This window comes from Miniopterus natalensis, chromosome 7 (genome assembly GCF_054644295.1).
Source record: "Miniopterus natalensis isolate mMinNat1 chromosome 7, mMinNat1.hap1, whole genome shotgun sequence".
Taxonomy (NCBI): domain Eukaryota; kingdom Metazoa; phylum Chordata; class Mammalia; order Chiroptera; family Miniopteridae; genus Miniopterus; species Miniopterus natalensis.
In genome coordinates this window covers 73,961,127-73,967,939 of record NC_142087.1, presented here as the reverse complement: position 1 = coordinate 73,967,939, position 6,813 = coordinate 73,961,127, and the positions used below count along the sequence as shown (strand labels likewise).

At 56.3% G+C, this 6,813-nt stretch overlaps 1 long non-coding RNA gene across 1 annotated transcript; it reads right to left on the bottom strand.

The window, feature by feature from the left end:
- Positions 1-2,467: 2,467 nt before the first annotated feature.
- Positions 2,468-6,280, bottom strand: LOC148092820 (uncharacterized). Its single transcript, XR_015714788.1, has 3 exons — positions 6,186-6,280; positions 5,336-5,403; positions 2,468-2,732 (listed from the first exon to the last, which is right to left on the bottom strand). It is a non-coding gene; the product is annotated as an uncharacterized LOC148092820 (long non-coding RNA).
- Positions 6,281-6,813: the final 533 nt, after the last annotated feature.

Genomic DNA, 6,813 nt, shown 5'->3' with positions numbered 1-6,813 from the left:
CAGCCGCCACTCACCCGAGCGCCACCCGCCAGCTCACGAGTCCACCGCCCGCCCTTCTTCTCTGCCTGTGTGCCGAGTTCAACTCCTGCTTCCTGCAGCCATTCTTTTCTGTAAGAGCGCAAACAGTCCAAGAGGAGTAACAGGAACTGTCTAAGGCTTTACTACGGATGACTTTGTTTCCAGCCAGGCAAGACTGGAAAACACTAGAAAACTTGGAGGGGAAGGCAGGCCAAATGCTAAGGAGGGGGACAGGGAACCAAAGGAGGGAAAACCTGTCCTCCCACACCACCTTGTCTGGGTTTGGCACTACTAATAGACTGTCTAGTCATGGCGAGCAACCTGTTTTGAAAACAAGATTTTTCTCATAAAGACAGCTGTTTCTCCTTTATAGAGTTTTAAAAAGGGATAATTTTTATATCTGCCAAAAACTAATTTCAAAAACTGAAGGAGCCCTGGCCAGTGTGGCCCAGCAGTTGGAGCATCAGCCTGTGGGCTGAAAGGCCTCGGGTTTGATTTCCGGTTGGGGTATGTACCTGGGTAGCAGGCTTGACCCCTGGCCCAGGGCAGAGCGCATGTTGGGGGGCAACTAATCTATGTGGATGTGTGTCCCTCTCTCTCTGCCTTCTTCCTCTCACTCAAATCAATAAAAACATTTAAAAAAAAAAGGGGGGACATCTGCTTCCCAGGCTGACCTTCGGGAACACAGGGGAAGGCTGCCCAGTGCGCGGGGACAAAGCCATTGCGGGGGGGCCTCTGCGTCCCGCCAGCGGGGACCAGGCAGGTCCTTGCTCCTCCCTGGGGCGTCCACGACTCTCTGGCCTCAGGCCCTGCAGCGCCCTCCAGGGCGGCCGGGCGCTTCCCCTCCCTGTGCTGAAGCCCACGACCCGTCCTCCAAGGTCACCAGCGCCTGGAACAGGGCGTCGGCCCCCGACCCCCGCTGCCCGAAGGACGCGCAGTGGTGGGACCCCTGTCGCCCCCACGAGGAGCGTCGGGCGGCTCCACGAGGGACAAGGAAGGTCGGAGGGTGAAGGGCAAGGCCTCAGGTCCCCACCACAGGGGGGTCGACTCCCGCGGAGCAGCGCAACCCCACCCTCTGCAGACCCTGAGCAGGAAGGCGCCTGGGCCCCGCCCGCGGCGGCCTTGGGGCCTCTCTAGGCTGCAGAGGCTCCCTCTCGGTGGCCCCGCCCTGAGGCCCCAGGGGTCCAGGCCTTGCTGGGTCAGAGTGCAGGGGAAGGGAGGCCAGGCGGGCTTAACCCGGGTTTCCACTGTGTGAATCATATCTATTTTTTAATTTAAATATATCTTCATTGAGTTGAGGGAGAGGGAGGGAGAGGGGGAGAGAGAGAGAAACATCAATGACAAGAGTCATTGATTGGCTGCCTCTTGCAGAAACAAAATCAAAGCCCTGCTCCTGGATTCCCAGTGTCTCTCATCTCCATCGCCAGCTGTGAGAAGAGTTCAGCCTTGTCTTCATCAGGCCCAGAAATAGCGCCGGTGCCCAGACATCTTGCACCATTTGCTCTGATTATGTCATCCCAGGTACAAGCCACAGGCACTGTGCCCAGGCCCGGCCAGCCTGCTGCACACCCCGGAGGCCTGCTAGGGCCGCAAGGCTGCTGCAGGGAGACCGTGCACGGGAACAGGGCAAGCCCCGTGTTACAGGGCCAGCGAGCATGTCTGAAACTGTTGAAGGCACTTTGGTGCCATTGAAGCACTTCACAAAATTATTTTAGAGGAAGCTCTTCACTTTACACTTTAGTCTTCTTCCACTAGCAAAGGTTCCGAAAAATAAGCATGCCTCTGATTTATCATTTTTTAAAATGTTTTTATTGTTGCAGAGAGAGGAAGAAAGAGGGGGAGGTAGAAACCTCAATGATAAGAGAGAATCTGATCGGCTGCCTCCTGCACGCCCCCTACTGGGGATGGAGCCTGAAACCTGGGCATGTGCCCTGACCAGCAATGGAACCCTGATCTCCTGGTTCATGGGTCGGTGCTCAACTACTGGGCAACACTGCCTGGGCTTATTTACCACTTTTTAATGTAAAAACACTCTTACAGCAATGTTATAGAAGTGGTAGTATTCCCCTACTCTGTTGGCTGAAGGTTCAGCTCAGAGACAATGAATGTAATAAATTCATTGAAACTCTGTAATCATGAATGTATTAAACTACTTAATTAGCCCTAGCCGCTCTGGCTCAGTGCTAAGAGTGCCAGCCTGAGGACTGAAGGGTGCTGGTTTCCATCCGGCCAAGGACATATATACCTGGGTCGCAGACTCTATCCCAATCCCAATCAGGGCATGTTTAAGGCTCTGCAGCTGCTAGTCCAGGAGACCAGGCACAGGCAGCCATACTCTATACTCGCACCACAGGGTGTGCTGGGCCCGACCGGCTCAAGGAGGAGCTCCAGCTGGCAGGTGTGCGGGAGGTTGGGGGCATCGTGCCTTGCTGGGGTCTGCCCAGAGACAGGCTCTGGGGAGGCTGGGTCTGCCTCAGCGGGTGCTGGGTGGGGCCTCGCCTCAGCAGGTCTCACGGTGAGCTCACACAGCCCTGGCTTCAGCAGCTTCCCCTCGGAGGCGCTGACAGCCATCTTCATGGTGGGGCTGCAGAGCTGGTGGGCATCCCGGCCCCTTCTCTCCTAGTAGGGCGTCCTGGCTGGACTCAAATGGTTGGGAGATTATTGACCTTCCTCAAGAGGTCACTGAGCAGGTCATCCTGGCAGCTGGGAATGTCCTACAGAGAAGAGAGGAAGAAGTGAAAGGCCCGAATGAGGGCCACGAGGGTCCTCAGAGAGCCCTCTTTCACCCAGGATGTCCCCGATGCAGGCCACTTGGCCAGAACTGAAGTTTCCCGCTTCTGTTGGGCCTTTCACAGCCTAGCTGGGCCCCACCACACACAAAGCCCTTGGTTGAGATGGTCAGCATGCAGCCACACATGGGTCAGGGAGAAAAGCCAGGTGTCACTCCGGCAGCCCCCCAACTTAACCAGCAGGAAAACAGACCCAGAGAGGGGAGCCATTTCCAAAAACACATCCACTGGATGGGAGGGTGAGAGCTGGGAGGCTGGACACAGCCAACGGTTTCCAACTGCTCCTCATTCCGACCAAGCTCAGCGGGAGGCAGAGAGCTGCTGGGTGGACTGTCCTCTGTTCCTTCTCAGGCCACCAGCTCAGACACCTGGTGAGGGCTTCATCTTAGGCCACAAGAAACAGAAACGAGGCCAGCAGCTCCTAAATGCCAGAGTGGCCTCACTCGAAGGCCTCACTGCCACCTACACCTTTCTCTTGATCTGACAAGGGGGATGTAGGAACGGCGAGGTGGGGCACCAAGGGTAACTCTGGACTGTGTAGGGGACGGCCACCCCACAATTGTTCCCTTTAAGCTGCTATCCTGGCTGAGCAGCTGTATGTGGGCCAGGCTTCCGGTCTCCAGGGAACCAGTGTCCTTTCCCACCAGGCTGACAGCACGCCAAGGCCCCCAGACCAAAGTCTGACCCTGCTCTGGAACCTGCAGCCCTCTGCCAGCACCTCACAGCCTGGAGGAACCGAGTGGAGGTGTCCCCTGAGGCGGATGGACACCATGAGGAGAGGAAAGGAAGGAGTGCATGCGGAGGAGGCAGGGGTCACCAGCAAGTGGAGTCAGACCCCAGGCAGCTAGACATGTCAGGGAAAGTCAGTCTGTGGGACAGCTCAGCAGCCCAGGAACCACCTGCACCTGCCAACAACTCCTGACCCAGGAAGACATCGGGACCCACAATTGACACACACACAGTCTGCCCTAAACGGGGAAAAAAAATCAACCTTCTCCATGACGAGTGTGGGGGAAACACCCTCCCGGATGCCCTGTACCTGCATGAGTGTCCACCACAGCCCTCGGGTCTGAGGGTGAGAGCGACTACAGGGAGGGGACACTGCCCTGGCTGAGGGCAGGCTGCCCCTTCCAGGCCTGCAGACCTCCCCTCCTGGCCCATTCTTCCAGCACGTTCAGTATCAGGTCCCCGTCCCCGGGATCATCAGTGTCTATCCCGCTGCACACTAACAACTGCGGGACAGGGACTAGTTTCCACGGTCCCTGCTCACAGCTGGTGAGCAGCTGAGCTGCACTGAGAACCGGGGACACACCCGGAGATGCTCTGCTTCCCGCCCCGCCAAGCAGTCTGCTCCGGATTCACCAAGTCCACAGGGCACCCAGGTCCCAAGTGCTGGCGGGGGCCAAAAACAGCAGCAGCTGGAAAACACCAGTTAGCAAGGGCATGTGGGGTGAGCCACAAATACTTGGTTTTCCTGAAGGCACAGAAGCAGAACAAGTCCCCTCTTTGAGAAGGGAAAACTTGAACTAAAAAGCCACCTCTGCCTTTGAAAAGGATGTGTCCCTAACAGGCAACTGTGATACAAATCAACGGCCTCCACACCACCCCTGTATCCTGGAGCCCTCGCTGCACACGCCTCGCCTCCTCCTCTGGAAGAGAAGCTTGAGGAAGGAAACCCTCTCATCTGAGGGTGAGCCTAAGTCGGGCTGCGAGTGAAACTTCCGAGAGCGGTGGCCGACCCCTCCTGTCGTCATCCTCCCCCAGGGCGAGGAGAGAGGGCTCCGCGGGTCCAGCTGTGTCACCCCAGCCCTGTCTCCACCCGTCAGCTAGAAGCGTCTATGTCTGTGCGGATCAGTGCCAGCACCATTCAATATTTTACGCAGTGGAGGGCAGGAGACCACCCTCACTCCTACACTTACTGCTGATCAGTTCAGAGACTGGGTCCCATCTGAACTCTCTAAGTCTTTGTTTTAATTAAACATTGAGTTTCCCACCCTTCTAGGAGCTTGTGTTTCAGAAATTACAAAAACCCAGACAACTTTTAATTTTTGAGAGGGGTGGCATAATTCACTGTTTCCCTTCTGCAGACATTTGTAATAGGCCTAAATCAGATGCAAGTGTTTCTAACAATCTCTGAGATGAAATTTACATCTTGGAGCTGCTCTGGGCAACCAACCTCCAGGTGAGGACAGCGAGACCTGCCTGCAGTCAGTGCTCTCTGCATGGGTCGCCAGGCCTTCCTTCAAGCAAGGACAGCCAGAGCCTCCAGAAGGAGGGCACTCCATAGGTAGTGACTTCCCCATCACTGGAGGTATGTAAGCAGAAGCTGCATGTTTAGGACCCTCAGAGAGCAGGGAAGGAGTGTGGAGGAACTGTGGGTCCCCCGTTCCCACTCTAGCATTATAACTCTACTTGTACCCATTGTGTCAGTGGAACTTCCACACAGGAATTAACAGGAAGGACAAGTCCTGTGAATGAAAACAGGCATGAGAACCGAGGCTGAAGGGCACAGCACACCACCCACTCACCATGCTGCCTGCAGTTGGTGAAGTCGAGCTCCAGGAAGCGCTCACAAAGCTGTCATCTGAAGTCTAGCCTATGGTGAAAATAAGGCTGTGAGACAGGGGACCGGGGATACCCATGGCGAAACAGGCCTTTTGCCAAACGGCCACCTCTGACTCGGCCCAGCGCCTGAGTGGTGGTGGGGTCCAGCACCTGGAGGAGGGAGGGACGTGTGGACCGTCCCTTAGGACCTGCCTGTACTCTCCATCCCCCCATTTCTCCTGCTGGGACAGCCTCAGTCTCCAGACTTCTATTTGACTTAACTTTAAACCAGGCTTCTGCCTGTGCAATGACTGGGACTCCAAACGGAGGCAGAGTCCAACCTGAGGGTAATGCACCAAAAGCAGAGGTGCTCCCCCGGGGCCTTGTTCTCTCAGGGGCCGGAGGAAGGACAAGGAAAGAATCCAGCACCTGGGAGAGGAAGCTGACTCCCTAGAGACTGAGCCCTGCACCAGCAGCTCCTACCAGGAACAGCGCACAACCCCTGGGCCACCAGTCACTACTCTTTCCCCGAGAAGGGCTACAATTCCCTGGGCCTCAAACGTGCTCTTTTCTCTCTGACAGCAGCCTCACATTCCTTCCAAAATGACACTAGGGCCTTCCCTCTAGCTGCTCAGGACCGGCCTCTAGACAGTGACGTCACCTGGCCAAAGACACAGCTGCAGGCAGAGCTGAGTTGGAACCTGTCTTAGCCTAGCCTATCTGCTGACCACACTTCAGTTTGAGACGCCCCTCCTGCCTCTGAGAGTTGGGGTCCCCAAGGACCCTGGGCTGCAGGTACTCATCCCTTTGGGTTTGGAGGGACCCGTTACTCACTTGGGGTGAGGCCTGGGGCCAGGAGATAGGGTGTAGTGATGGCTGTAGACAAACAGTCTGGAAGCCCAGCTCTGATGACCAGGGCTTCATGGCTGGGCAGTGGCCGCCTCCATGTGGTCAAGGCTGCCTCCACGCAGGAGCCTCGCTTTGGTATTTGGACCCGAGGGCCTGAGGCAGAGGAGGAGAGTGAGAAATGGAGCTGCAGGATGCCATGCCATGGCGAGGCTGTCACACTGAGGCCTAGCAGCATGGGCAGTGAGGCACACGCACCACAGGAACAAAAGCTGAGCTCGCGTCTCGCAGGCTGTGCTCTGCAAAGGAGGTCAGGGCTACAGTCCTGCGCTGGGGACCCCGAGACCCAGGCCCTGGCTCTAATAATGGATCCCACTTGGCACCCTGAGCAGCTGGGAGAAAATAAAGGACAGACTCAAGAGGCTCAACAAAACTTTTCTAAAAGGTCAACACATTAACTACTGGGCACAGCTGCTGTGTAACTGTGTGTCACTCAAATCCCTGGTTTAAAAGGACCCTGAGAGATGTCTGCTCAGGACCACAGTCAAGGCCCTCAAGTTCCCCAATGTGCACCCTGCCAAGGGGCCTCCCTTATGTTCTCAGAAAGGAGTTTGTT